This window comes from Schistocerca serialis, chromosome 3 (genome assembly GCF_023864345.2).
Source record: "Schistocerca serialis cubense isolate TAMUIC-IGC-003099 chromosome 3, iqSchSeri2.2, whole genome shotgun sequence".
NCBI classification, from domain to species: Eukaryota; Metazoa; Arthropoda; class Insecta; order Orthoptera; family Acrididae; genus Schistocerca; species Schistocerca serialis.
In genome coordinates, this window is record NC_064640.1 from 610,801,066 (window position 1) to 610,816,296 (window position 15,231).

Below are 15,231 nucleotides of genomic sequence, written 5' to 3' on the forward strand. Positions count from 1 at the left end.
TGCCCTCTGTAATAAAAAAACTGAGTTAACAGATCAACAACGAACTTAAATGGATGTCTTACGACGTCCGCCCCGAGCAGATGCAACGAACTGAAGTGAACAAAATGAAAAAAAAAAAGCGGTCAGCGCGACGGAATGTCATGCCAAGGGCCCCGGGTTCGATTCCCGACTAGGGACTGGGCGTTGTGTTGTTCTCTTCATCATCATTTCATCCCCACTGACACGCAAGTCGCCGAAGTGGCGTCGACTCGACAGACTTGCACAAGGCGAACGATTTACCCAACGGGAGGCCCTTACCAGACGACATTCCATTTCATTTCACCAGGTACAAAACGTCTTTGCAACATTCTTGCGATTCAGGATCGTGGAAGAAGGAATATTTTGAAAGTTGAAATCCTAACAAGTAACTTTCAACCTCAGCTTCAGTATTTTCATTCTTCGCGGCTTTATCCGTAAATTCTTTGCAAACAGTGTTGCTGTGTTTGCAGAACCTGTTAATGGAAACTGATAGATATTGTTGTATTTCAGCTTGTCTTATTTCTTTCCTTTTTAAATGACTGTCACAAGGGAACATTCTCAAGTCTCAATAAACGATTTTGATGAAACTTGACGGGTGTTAAGAGGGGGCGACATAACGCAATACGTATTTTTTTGTGTCCAAATTCACATTTAAGGCGTAAAACACACCCCGAAAGGTAATTTGACGCATTAGGTTAGGAGGGAATATTTTCGGAACGATGATATATAAAAATGTTTCTCATATAAAAGTTGATATATAATTAACGTTCTTGAAAATTGCATAATCGAATTTCCTAATAATTTGAAATTTTGCAAAATACCCAAGCACCATTAGTTAATTACGAAAAATGGGAACTCTTGTTGCAACTTAAATTAACTGAGTTTCAAGCTACATACACCCATGTGTAATAATGCTGGTCTCTGAAATACGCCGGCCGCTGTGGCCGAGCGGTTCTAGGCGCTACAGTCTGCAACCACGCGACCGCTACGGTCGCAGGTTCGAATCCTTCCTCGGGCATGGATGTGTGTGATGTCCTTAGGTTAGTTAGGTTTAACTAGTTATAAGTTCTAGGGGACTGATGACCTCAGAAGTTAAGTCCCATAGTGCTCAGAGCAATTTGAACTCTGAAATACCATTTTTGGAAAATAAGCCGTGCACATTGTGCTGTGCGAGTATTTTCAACATACCTAATTGAAATATCTAACGTTCATTATTAGTCTAGTTATTTATTTTACTTACATCCCAAAGAGCTCGACGGCACAGGTACAGTCGTGAGATGTATATAGCTGTCGATGCTGGAAGAACTTTGTGAGATTTTCAGATCTAGTTCTGTTGAATGATTATGATGTCAGTCTCCACATCAGAAACATTATTATCAAGCTGCAGTCACTAGTACGTAATCAATTTTCTTCGGCAAGGCTTACCAATGGGCCAAAATATACCTCATACAAATCAGGATATTTAGAGGGTAACCACAGACAATCTGAAATCCTCCTGAATTTTGTTTTATATCATGTTCTCCGTCGTGTGTATTATGTGAACGAATTTCGTTCATTTTATGCGCATGATGTAAGAAAACGTTATGTTTTAAGAATTTATTTACTGATTATCATTAATGTAAAGATTTTGTATCATAATAATGAGTTACTTGATATTTTCAAACAAAATACACATATGTGGAACGGTAAACCAAAAAACAAAACAAAATGGATGTAAAACATAAAATAACCATTTAAAACGCAAAACAAATGTAATTAAATAAATAGAATGCTGATGAATATTTAGATATTTTAATTAGGTACTTTGAAAATACTCTGTCAGTATATTTCATTTTTCATAATTAATTTATGGTGCTGGGGTATTTTGCAAAATTTCAAATTATTACAAAATTCGATTATGCAATTTTCAAGAACGTTAATTCATATCAACTTTTACATGAGAAACATTTTTTATTCATAGTCTTTTCAAAGATATTTCCACCAAACCTAATATACCAAATTTTTTAAAAATGTTTTACCCCTGAAAAGTGAAGTTGAGCACAAAATAAATACGTATTGCATTATGTTGCCCCCTCTTCACACGCTCAAAGTTTTGTCAAGATCGTTTATTTACTCTTCGAAATGTTCTCTTGTCAGTGAAATGTACTAGCGGTCGGAAGAGTTATTTACGAGGGAAACCAAGTTGCTCATGATCGACAAATCATTGGGAATTGCAGGCTATGGGGTTTCAGAAAGAAGGAAGATAGGGTTGTAGCATTCCGTCGATAACGAGGTCATTAGTGGCAGAGCAAAATTTTGCAGTGATGAGGACGGTGAAGGAAATGTCCGTGTCCTATCGTTCCTCTCTTTCAGAGCTTACGCCATTTTTGTTTCAACAAATTTCATCGCCAAAAAAATCGAATTAGACGAGTTACATGTACGCTTCTTGCCTCGCAACTTAGTCACTCTGGAATTGTGACTAAAATACGGCGCTGAACTCCGCACTCGTCGTACGATAGATGCCCAACAGCCATGTTCTTAGCTACCTATAATTCAGCTTTTCATATCATTCTCGCTACGCATTACAGTTACAATAAGGTGCTACATGTCTCCGGAAAGTCCTGCGATTACGATTTGTATGTCATGTTACACATCTGAATGAATGATAAACCTTTTCACCTCAAATACCTTTGACAGGTTGCATAATTTGATAAACTTGTTCCACCTACACGACCAGTCACAAGGATCACGGAAAACAAATAACAACGTAACAATCATAACCTAAAACTATAACTAAACTCAGTCTGAACAGGCCTTGTAGGCTCATCGGTACCGATCGACCACCGTGTCATCCTCAGCAGCAGGCGTCACTGGATGCGGATATGGAGGGGCATGTGGTCAGCACACAGCTCTCTCGGCCGTTGTCGGTTTTCATGACCGGAGCCGCTACCTCTCAGTCAGTAGCTCCTCAATTGGCCTCATAACGCCTGAGTGTACCCCGCTTGCCAACAGCCCTCGGCAGACCCGGACGGTCACACATCCAAGTCCTAGCCAAGCCCGACAGTGCTTAACTTCGGTGATCTGACGGGAACCGACGCTACCACTGTGGCAAGGCCGTTGGCAACTTTATTAATCACAGCGATAAAAAAATCAGCTTTGTTGCTTCAAACGGAACAAAACTCTCCTCTGTTTTCCAGAGTAGCTTTCTATTTGGCGAATTAAATGAGATAAATACTTCGTAGGTCTAATAAATTGGTGAGCTGTATTTTAAGGGGGGATAAATGACGCAGCAGCCGATAGTTTGTCATAATATATGGAGGTGGTACCTGTTCTTCGGCGACTTGCGTGTCGATGGGGTTGAGATGATGATGAAAAGAACAACACAACGGACATGTCCGAAAGAACTGATACCATCGGTGACCATGAAGCTCTCCAGAATGAAATGGTTATTAAATCAATAACTTAAGCTGTCGACAGGCGTTGATATACATCAACGGGGACAGTTGAAAATGTGTGCCCCTGCCGGGACTCGATCCCAGGATCTCCTGCTTACATGGCAGACTCTTTATCCATCGGATAAGGCACGGAGGATAGTGTGACTGCAGGTATTTATCCCCTGCACGCTCCCCGTGAGACCCACATTCCCATCTTAATGTCCACACACTACATTCGTAGTGCCCCTGCCCACTACACTCATTACTCGCAGCAGACAATCTTACCGAGTCCCGTAAGAGTTCGCGCAATGCGTGTGCATCCGCACAGAAGAAGAATGTCAATGACCGGTTAGCCTTAACAATACGGAGATGGTATCTGTTCTTTCGGACACGTCTGCAGTCGCTCTCTGCTCTGTTTCTTCGGTGGCTCAGATGGATAGAGCGTCTGCCATGTAAGTAGGAGATCCTGGGGTCGAGTCCCGGTTGGGGCACACATTTTCAACTGTCCCCGTTGATGTATATCTACGCCTGGTGACAACTTAAGGTATTGATTTAATTATCATTTCATACAATATAAGTTTTACTGATGTAGCTGACAGTTGAGCAGGTAACGCCTCAGAGGATTACAATGAAGTACAGAGCAACCACTCGATATATACATATTGTTTATATGTAAATTAGACTCGTTAATACACTAATGAGTTAGTGGATATTATTTTTTGCAATCTTGGACTTTTTGCAGATTATGCCTTTATTAATGAGCCAGCGTCATCCGATTAAAATTGGCTTGATATCAAATTAGATCATCATAAATATCAGGCTGGTAGAAAGAGTGGTAACGAGTTATTAATGTAGAGAATTGTTTGCATCTCATGAAACTTCAAACAGTAGTAGCTGATGATTATACAGTTAACCAGCACACCAGGAATCAGTCGTGGCGTACTATTTTATGTGAGTAAAAATGTGAAGGTTTAAGGAGTGGAATGATTACATAGGTTCAGTTTCAGTTAAAGCAATGACTGTTTTCCATTTATTGGAAGACTGTACGAAAGAGACTGCTTATAAAATGCCTATAGATGAGTTTTCGCAAATGTGTAGGATCCATATCAGGTAGGACGAATAGGGGATATCGGTCGTATACAAGAAGGGTAGCGCAAATGATAGGATAATCAACTGGAATAATGATAAATCTCGTACAACCTCTCTGAGAAAAGAAAGGAAGGGAGATAAGGGTTTATCGTTGCATCGAGGACAGGCTCATACGGACTGACGACAAGCTCGGACACAGGAGGAAACAGACCTTACATTTTTTAAAGGAACAATCCCGACATTTGCCTTAGGGCACGGAAAATATAAATCCTTGTGCCTGGATAGTTGCTTGAATCGCCGTCCGGTAAAGGTGGATATTATGGGTCTGGTACGCTTTTTTTAAATTATAATGTTTTTCTAGATTGTAACGGTATTTTCTTCACCATAACAATACGATACATAAATTAATAGAATTATAAAATAGGTGTCTTATGAATAGACATTCGATGATTCTTTTTATATTTTTCCACCATTTTCAGTTTCGTCATTTAAATTTTTGGAGGGTTGTATCGTATCGAATATATTATAATATAAATAATTAAATTAAACTGTAATATTTTCTCAAGGTTGTAATGGTACTTTCTTCACAATAACCATACGATACACAAATCAATAGAACTATAAAACTCGGTGTCTTATGAATATAAATTCGTTGATTCTTTTTATGGTTGTCCACCATTTTCATTTTGGTCATTTAAATTTTTGGAAGGTTGTATCAAATATGAAATTGTAATGCCTCAAAAACGCGTTTTTGTTGTTCAGAAGTCTTAACTGGATCTTAAATGGTTATAAACTTGTTCCTTGCTGAAACCTGCTGCTAACTGCAAATTCGTGAATTCATCTTTCTTCAGTCTTAAGTCTTTCCTAAAATAGGTTTCATGGCCACGTCTTTAGTTTTCCCGCAAAGATTTAATAATTGTCATCTAATGTACTTCCTGGAACTTTCTCAGTCGATTACCTGGTTGTCATTCCGAGAAGTATGACTGTTTTTACGGTTTCCAACATGTTATTTTCATCTCATATCTGTCCTGACGTCTTCATCTTTGCCTGTTACAGAAAAATAAACAGAAAAACTTAAATTTTTTGCCATGTGATTTCTCCGGTACAGCCCGAACGTACCGCTGTGGTAGTTTCACATTTCCACTGTTACGTTCGTGCATCTAAATACGCACTGTGAACGCATTACTTGTTCCAACTTCTAAGTGTACTGTTGTCTTGTTCCTCCATAGTTCACACTGAAGCAGCGCTGCAGGTGGTGTCACTAGTACTATGGTTTAGAATCTGCTGTCCAGTATTCCCCAAGCTTCTCCTAGAGTATCTTACCAAAGTACCGCCTTGCTAAGTCTGGTTGTCACATCCAGAGGGTCCCGTGAGATTAAATTAGACTCATGTCAGCTCGCATCGAGATATATGAGCAGTTATTCTTCTCGCCGTCCATTCGTAAATGGAGCTCTAACAAACAAGATCAATGAAGAGCAATGAAAAGTACCCTCTGTTATCCACTGTAGAGTGACTCTCAGACTATACAAGGTGTTCAAAAACATGCCTCAGAACCTTTGAGAATTTATTCTTGACATCAAAACATTACAAAAATTTCACATGAACATGGGTTCGAAAATCCTTCGTTAGGAAAGTATGAAAGGAACTCCCTGTAGTGACTCCCAGTTGTGAAATTTACCTGAAATCTGCATTTCTCCTCAATTTCTTGTTTACAGTTGGTGATGGCATTTTTTGTTGTTTGTTTTTGTTTTTTGTTTTGTCCGATGGTCATCTGTCATCTTTTAGAGTAAATACCAGCACAACACGTCACAACGGTATATCAGTGTCTGAAATGACGGATGTGCATTACATGTACGGCCTAGCAGATGATGGGAATGCGTACACTGACATCAGCTTTATGCTCAACATTACCATGGGAGGCAGTTACCTTGTGCAAGAACGTTTGTACGACTCCGTCAACGCTTGCGAGAGACAGACACATTTTGAGAAGAGTATTGTAGATGATGGTTCAAATGGCTCTGAGCACTATGCGACTTAACTTCTGAGGTCATCAGTCGCCTAGAACTTAGAACTAATTAAACCTAACTAACCTAAGGACATCACACATCCATGCCCGAGGCAGGATTCGAACCTGCGACAGTAGCGGTCGCTCGGCTCCAGACTGTAGCGCCTAGAACCGCACGGCCACTCACGGCCGGCTGTAGATGATGGAAGACCACGGAATGTACGAACGACTGACATGAAGAAGGGTTTCATCGCACTTTTGATGAAACTCCATCAGATAGTACAAGGAAAATTGCGAGAAGAGAATGTGTTAATCGGAAAACGATCTGGAATATTCTGCATCAAAATCTTCTGTACTAGTATCACTTATAGCCAAGAATTAATTTCTGTCAACGCATGTTAGGCCGTCTGCTGTGTTTCTGTACTTATTAGCACGTACCTTACATACTGATGTAATTGAATCTTCAGCGTCTGAAAGCACTCATGAAGTGCGACAAGACAGACATCAGCCCAAGTTCAGCCAGACATGAATTGCTTCGTTTACTTGATGTGCCTTTAGATGTCATCTAACGAATATCGTTTATGCACGATGGTGATCTATCTCACTTTATACGTGTAGTTCACCTGGATCTATACATCCAGTTTCCAAAAGGGGAATTGGTCGAAGGGGATCCATTGTATGACCTGCTCGACAGCCAGATTTGAATCCGATGGATTTTTTCCTTTGGGGACATTTAAAATCCTTAGTGTATTAAACCCCTTTACTCAATTTTGATGTTCTGAGTGAGCATGTCCAAAATGAATTTGACCAAATATGGAACATACCACGAGTTTTCCACATCGTACAGAAAAGTATGGAACAGTTCGGGGGATCCATGAAAGCGGGAGGTAGTCTCTTCGAGAAATATTTGTAAATGTAAAAGTGTTTAGTAAGTTATCACTTTTATGCCGTGAATAATAAAACCTCTCATGTATCCGTAACGAAGGAAACTTTGATATCAAGAATAAATCCGTAAAGTTTCTGCCATATGGTTGTCTACACGCTGAAGATGTAGCACAACACAGCGAGAGCGCTGTTGTCTCCACATTCCACTCTGAGAGATTAGCTAATGATGCAGGTTCCGCGTGATTGCGGTGGCAGTGATATCCTGGTCGATACCGGACTGCGTGCTACAGCGCCGGCAAGGGACACTCTGTTACCACTTAACTACGTTGTCCAGCTTTGTCAAGCTGCTACTGCTAGCTTGGTGGGAAGCGAGTTATGTTGTATGGTATTTCAAGATTTCCCTCTGTTCCACTCACGAATGGGATGTGGGAAAGTTATTCCCTATTAGTGATCCACCACGAATTCGCACGAGTCTATCTACGGCGAGACGACTTGTCTGGCGTAGCGGTAATAAATTATATACACAAACCTTCCTCCTGAATCAGCCTATACATTAATGCAAACCATATCAAAGTATTTACTTTAGTTCCTCACATACAGCTATAAAAATTAGGTGAAAGGGGGGGGGGGGACTTTAAATTATAATACATGTATATATACGAATGTGTGCGAACGTATGACATCTTCATGATTCTTAGACGAGCGTTATGCAGATGGATGATGATATTTATAGACCTTGTGAAGAAAATTATTCAGTAGTGTAACGTAATTAAGCCATAACATGCAGTGTTGCCTAGTCCTGTCATGATCAGAACCATATGTGAAGAAAACGGTTCTGAGATCCACTCTGGGTAATTAAGACGGTGCGCCGGCGGCGGTGGTCTAGCGGTTCTAGGCGCTCAGTCCGGAGCCGCGCGACTGCTACGGTCGCAGGTTCGAATCCTGCCTCGGGCATGGATGTGTGTGATGTCCTTAGGTTAGTTAGCTTTAAGTAGTTCTAAGTTCTAGGGGACTGATGGCCATAGATGTTAAGTCCCATAGTGCTCAGAGCCATTTCAACCATTTTTTTATAATTTTGTTCAATTATTACTCTAAGAGCCAAATAAACTCTCGTCTGGTTATGAGTATGTCGAAATATGACGTCTTATTGATTGTAAATACAGTTTACGTTGTTGACAGCTGTTGGGTTCAAAATTCCCACCTATAGCGTGCCTTGTATCAGTAGCGGACGAGACACCTAACTGACGCTCAGAATTTAACGATCTATTGGCGGACGCCACAACTTACGTGGGCTCGCACATACACACAACAAAAACACGTAAATACGCCTAATAAAACACTGTCCACATACATGAAAACACAGCCCTCCAAAATAATACAAAAAACACATGCAATAACAAATACAATAAAATATAAAGAACTAAAGAAGTATCAAATATTAATTATTACTGTTTATGATGAAATTAACAGTGTCAACCCTGATTGCAAATACACGTTACAAAACGTACATTCATTTAAGGAAAGCAAATATTGAGAAAAGTTCGTTAAAAAGCAAAAACAAATTACATTTGGAACTGTTTAAACTGTTTTTTTCTTTATAGAGGAGAGCGCTTGGTGTTCCAGCTTGTCTTTCTGAAGACGATGCGTTAACCGAAGAGGCCCGGGTACGGATCTCTGTCGGGTCGGAGTGGTCACAGTGTCCTTTCACTGCCGTAGCACATCACATGTATACTGTCATATTTAGGAACCAAATATGGTGCCATAGTTGTTTACAAAATATGGCAGTATAATGTGATGTACTGCGACAGTGAAAGGAACCTGTGACCACTGGAGACAGTGCCATAAGTTCCTCCAAAAAAGCGTAATGCAAAACACACACACACACACACTCATGTTATAGTAACAAATGTAAATACACCTGATGATGTAGGTTTAAACCTTTGAAACGCGTCGTGGAGATAAATAGACAGTGACTGGTAACAGTAAATTTGTTGTTTTATTTATTGTCAATAACAATCATATTAAAGCCTAACCTAAAATGTTCGCACTTTAAGTGAAAACCGTTGCTTTCACTATACGAGGGCTATCTTTTTTTCAAGGTCAGATCTGTCGTGAGACGAAAACCACAGTGAAAATCAGAAATGTTTTATTTGGAACGTTTAGCTGTTTCTTCCATCTGCTTTCCTACGTAGTCGCCGCTCTGACGTTGTCGTTTGTCGTAGCGTTGTGCCAACTTTCCAAGACAGTCACCTGTGCTGTCCGCTGTGCTGCATGTCACAGTCTGTGCCAAAATGGTGTCCTTATAGCCGGCGGTTCATGTTAGCAAAGAGCTGTAAAACAGAGGGAGCCAAGTCATACTGTATGGTGGGTGGTCAAACACTTCCCACAGAAAACGCTGCATGAGTGTCTTTGTAGCAGCTGCCGTGTACGTTCGAGCGTTGGCATGAAGAAGGACAGTGTCTGATGGGAACATTCCTGGTCGCTTGTTCTTAAATGTCCTTCGTAGAAAATTTTCTCGGATCACCTAAATATACTCGCTGAACAAGATAATCAGCTCATATTCGATTTCTTCCATGACCGCCCGCATGAAGAATGTCTGCGCGTCCTGCTTCGAAGTTCCTACACCATTGCCACACTTTGTTGTCTCTCCTTTTATATGGGCTGATGAAATTAGGTTGTACCCCCTCAGAATGAAGAAATCAAACGACAGCATGCACTTCACGCTTGGTGGGAGACTCTGTCACACCAATTTCAAGAAGGGAAATAAGAGTAACCCATCGAATTACAGACCCATATCACTGACCTCATTTCGCAGTAGGATTTTGGAGCATATACTGTACTCGAACATTATGAATCTCCTTGAAGAAAATGACTTATTGATAATTAACCAACACGGATTCAGAAAATATCGTTCTTGTGCAACACAGCTAGCCCTTTATTCCCATGAAGTAATGAGTGCTGTCGACAAGGGACCTTGGATCGATTCCATATTCCTAGATTTCCAGAAGGCTTTTGATACCGTTCCTCACAAGCGACTATTAATCAAATTGCGTGCATATGGAGTATCGTCTCAGTTGTGTGACTGCATTCGTGGGTTTCTCTCAGAGAGGTCACAGTTCGTAGTGATAGACGGTAAATCATCGAGTAGAACAGAAGTGATATCTGGAGTTCCGCAAGGTAGTGTCCTAGACCCTCTGCTGTTCCTGATTTACATAAATTATCTAGGTGATAATCTGAGCAGCCCCCTTAGATTGTTTGCAGATGATGCTGTAACTTACCGTCTAGTAAAATCATCAGACGATCAACTCCAATTACAAAACGATCTAGAGAGAATTTTAGTATGGTGCGAAAAGTGGCAATTGGCACGAAACAAAGAAAAGTGCGAGGTCATCCACATGGGTACAAAAAGAAATCGGATAAATTTTAGGTATACGATAAATCGCATAAGTCTGAGGGCTGTCAATTCGAATAAATACATAGGAATTACAATTACGAGCAACTTAAATGGAAAGACCACATAGATAATATTGTGGGGAAGGCGAAACAAAGACTGCGCTTTGTTAGCAGAACACTTAGAAGATGCGACAAACCCACTAAAGAGACAACCTACATTACACTTGTCCGTCCTCTGCTGGAATGTACGGGATCCTTACCAGGTAGGATTGACGGAGGACATCGAAAAAGTGCAAAAAAGGGCATCTCGTTTCGTGTTATCGCGTAATATGGGTGAGAGTGTCACTGATATGATACGCGAGTTGGGGTGGCAGTCACTGAAACAAAGGCGGTTTTCTTTGCGGCGAGATCTATTTAGGAAATTTCAATCAGCAACTTTAGGAAATTTCAATCGCCAACTTTCTGTTCTGAATGCGTAAATATTTTGTTGCCACCCACCTACGTAGGGAGAAATGATCATCATAATAAAATAAGAGAAATCAGAAGTCGAACGGAAAGATACAGGTTTTCCTTTTTCCCACGCGCCATTCGAGAGCGGAATGGTAGAGAAGTAGTCTGAAAATGGTTCGATGAACCCTCTGCCAGGCAATTAAGTGTTAATTGCAGAGTAACCATGTAGATGTAGATGTAGACATCTTTATCTGCTCACTGTACGCTCAGAGCTGAAAAGTGAGAAGTGATGTGATCAGCGGATATGCTAAAGACACTGTGCAACACAGCTGCTCAAGGCTTCATCTGATTTTCACTGTGGTTTTAATTCCAATGACCTAGAAAAAAATAGCCCTCGTTCATTGTGAAATCTGCTTTTGCCGCAGAAGATGAGAACAGAAAGTGCAATCCAGGTGGTGTGGGAAATATACGCATTTAAAACCAGCGTGGAAATAGAGCCTTTAGGTAGACATGTTCTTTATGCTATGTGTACGTCTCGGCTTAAGCAGCAAGAGTATCGGGATTAGAGATATGACACTTAATCCATCAGAACTTTGTGCGTCGTCTCGAGTAACTTCGATTTCAATGATGCATTATAACAAAACTTTTCTTCCATGTTATTTTAGCCATAATGGATCTTCTCACTTTTTTAAGTTTTCACTACAACGCAGTAGACATGGATGTCTTCGGGAAATGTAATTTTCCCTTAAATGGTTCAAATGGCTCTGAGCACTATGGGACTTAACATCTGAGGTCATCAGTCCCCAAGAACTTAGAACAACTTAAACCTAACTAACCTAAGGACATCACACACATCCATGCCCGAGGCAGTATTCGAACCTGCTACCGTAGCGGTCGCGCGATTCCAGACTGAAGCGCCTAGAACCGCTCGGCCAAATTTTCCCTTACCTTCGACCTTTCCGCAACACCAAAAGTAGAATGCCGATGTTGGCTAAATTGTTGTCGTAGCGAGATTGAATTTGTAATCCCCAAAAGTAAACGATGTATGTACCTATTCAAAAAAGCAGATAAAGTCACTTGATGCCTTCCTGAGAGACAATCTCCACGCCTACCAAATCCTTCGTACACAAAACGGGTCGGAACACTGTTGCAACGAAAAAAGTATGCCAAATTTAAACGAACGCAAAAACTGCAAGATTGTCGATCTGTTATAGAAGCTCATAATTTAGCGTGGGCATCAATGCGATATGCTTGTAATAGTTTCCACAACGAGACTTTATCTCGAAACCTTACAGAAAATTCAAAGAGATCCTGGTCGTATGTAAAGTATGCTAACGGCAAGACAGTCAATGGCCTCTCTGAACGATAGCAATGGAAATACACACACCAAAAAAAGTTTTGCATTACTTCGGTTCCGAGGGTTCCGGAACGTGTACAGAAAATTGGAATAGATATCAACATAAACATCATTTCCGTCCTTTTTATTACCCATGAAAACCACACATTGCATGTTGTACCACCATACAGCGAGAGCTTCAGAGGTGGTGGTCCAGATCGCTGTACACACTGGTACCTCTAATACCCGGTAGCACGTCCTCTTGCATTGATGCATGGCTGTATTCGTCGTAGCATACTATCCACAAGTTCATCAAGGCACTGTTGGTCCAGATTTCCCACTCCTCAACGGCAATTCGGCGAAGATCCCTCAGAGTGGTTGGTGGGTCATGTCGTCCATAATCAGCCCTTTTCAATCTATCCCAGGAACGTTAGATAGAGTTCATGTCTGTAGAACATGCTGACCACTCTAGACGAGCGATGTCGTTATCCTGAAGGAAGTCATTCACAAGATGTGCACGTTGGGGGCGCGAATTGTAGTCCACGAAGACGAATGCCTTACCAATATGCTGCCGATATGGTTGCACTATCGATCGGAAGATGGCATTCACGTATCGTACAGCTGTTACAGTGCCTTCCATGACCACCAGCGGCGAACATCGGCCCCACATAATGCCATCCCAAAACAGCAGGGAACCTCCACCTTGATGCACTCGCTGGACAGTGTGTAAGGCGTTCAGCCTGACCGGGTAGCCTCCAAACACGTCTCTGAAGATTTTCTTGTTGAATTCATATGCGACACTCATCGGTTAAAAGAACGTGATGTCAATCCTGAGCGGTCCATTCGGCATGTTGTTGGGCCCATCTGTACGCTCTGCATGGTGTCGTGGTTGCAAAGATGGACCTCGCCATGGACGACGGGAGTTAAGTTGCACATCATGCAGCCTATTGCGCACAGTTAAGAGTCGTAACACGACGTCCGGTGGCTGCACGAAAAGCATTATTCAACATGGTGGCGTTGCTGTGAGAGTTCCTCTGAGCCATAATCCGTAGGTAGCGGTCATCCACTGCAGTAGTAGCCCTTGGGCGGCCTGAGCGAAGCGTGTCATCGACAGTTCCTGACTCTCCCCCACGGCATGGTCGAACTACAGACAACATGAGCCGTGAACTGATCGGCTGTCGGACCCCCTCCGTCTAATAGGCGCTCATCGTGCATGGTTGTTTACATCTTTGGGCGGGTTTAGTGACATCTCTGAACACTCAAAAGGACTGTGTCTGTGATACAGCACCCATAGTCAACGTCTATCTTCAGAAGTTCTGGGAACCGGGGTGATGCAAAACTTTTTTTGATGTGTGTACTGTCGACGACAGTGCTGCGAAAGCAGAGTTACTAAACACAGCCTTTCGAAATTGCTTCACCAAAGAAGACGAAGTAAATATTCCACAATTCGAATCAAGAACGGCGGCCGCTGTGGTCGAGCGGTTCTAGGCGCTTCAGTCCGGATCCGTGCGGCTGCTACGGTCGCAGGTTCGAATCCTGCCTCGGGCATGGGTGTGTGTGATGTTCGTAGGTTAGTTAGGGTTAAGTAGTTTTAAGTTCTAGGGGCTGATGACCTCAGATGTTAAGTCCCATAGTGCTCAGAGCCATTTTTTTTTTTTTTTTTTGCTAATTTGCAGTAATCATTTTCCACGTCTGAAGTCACTCAGAATCCTGAAAGAAGAATGTACTAGGTGAACCTTTACTCTATCAGCAAAACTTCGGAAGTTGTTCATGGTTATTTTCGGAGATTTTGGTATAAGGGGCCGGTGGAGTCCGGTGGTTCTGTACAGAGTAACTGCTTTTCGTTGATTTCTTACACCCATTTATTCCTGTACCTATACTGCATTGAAAGTTGCTACACAATAGAGCAAATTTTGACAGTATGTACGACACTGATCAGCCCGAAAATTATGACCACCTACCTAATAGCTGGTATGTCTAACTTTGGCATGGATAATAGCGGCGACGCGTCGTGGTATGGAAGCAATGTGGCCTTGGTATGTCTCTGGAGTGAGTTGGCACCACATCTACACGTAAAAGTCACCTAATTCCAGTAAATTCTGAGGGGGGGGGTGGAGGGGGGCGATGATATCTGACGCCACGTTCAGTCACTTCCCAGAGGTGTTCGATAGGGTTCAGATCTGACGAGTTGGGGGGGGGAGGGGGGCGGAGCCAGTACATCAATTTGAAATGGCTACTGTGTTGCTTGAACCACTCCATCACACTCATGGCCTTGCGACATTGTCTTCTTGAAAAATACCACTGACATCGGGAGACATGATCGTCATGAAGGGGTGCACGTTATCTGCAACCAGTGTACGATACTCCTTGGCCGCCATGGTGCCTAGAACGAGCTCCACTGGACCCTTGTATTCCCATGTGAATTTTCCCAAGAGCATAATGGAACCGCCACGAGCTTGTCTCCGTCCCGCAGTACAGCTGTCAAGGAGCTGTTGCCGTGGAAGACGACGGATTCGCGCTCTCCCATCGGCATGATAAAGAAGGTATCAGGATTCATCAGACCATGCAACGCTCTGCCACTGCGCTAACGTCCAGTGCGATGGTCACGTGTCCATTTCAGTCGTAGTTTCCGATGTCGTGGT

The 15,231-nt window shown here is 42.1% G+C and overlaps 1 protein-coding gene and 1 pseudogene across 1 annotated transcript in view; one reads left to right on the forward strand and one right to left on the reverse strand.

Moving 5' to 3' along the window:
• LOC126471039 (uncharacterized) overlaps positions 1-15,231 on the forward strand; it is a 384,177-nt gene that overhangs the window by 80,125 nt on the left and 288,821 nt on the right. The gene's annotated exons all lie outside the window — the stretch shown is intronic.
• LOC126471921 (5S ribosomal RNA) lies at positions 3,001-3,119 on the reverse strand (annotated as a pseudogene).